The sequence below is a fragment of the Penaeus monodon genome, chromosome 32 (genome assembly GCF_015228065.2).
Source record: "Penaeus monodon isolate SGIC_2016 chromosome 32, NSTDA_Pmon_1, whole genome shotgun sequence".
NCBI lineage: Eukaryota > Metazoa > Arthropoda > Malacostraca > Decapoda > Penaeidae > Penaeus > Penaeus monodon.
Genome location: NC_051417.1, coordinates 22,629,993 through 22,630,318, shown reverse-complemented (window position 1 = coordinate 22,630,318; position 326 = coordinate 22,629,993).

Genomic DNA, 326 nt, shown 5'->3' with positions numbered 1-326 from the left:
TATTATATATTTTTTTTTACCAGAAAATTAAAAAGACGATGTAAATAGGTAACGTCAGATAGCCATCTATATGTAAAATCAAATGTGGCAAGAGTACTACAGTGGAGAGTCCAATGAAAAAGGGTTGAGGCACTAAATTTTTGTAAAAAGAAACTGAATAAATATTGAAGTGCTGTCAACAAAAAGTAAGGTCAGGATAATTTTTGACAAGGGATTACATAGATTGTAATTCTTATAATTTTGTGCAGGGGGAATAGTTGGCAGATAGTGGAAGAATAAAAATTAATTAAAAAGTAATTAATTTGGGTATTGTTGAGTTGTTTCTA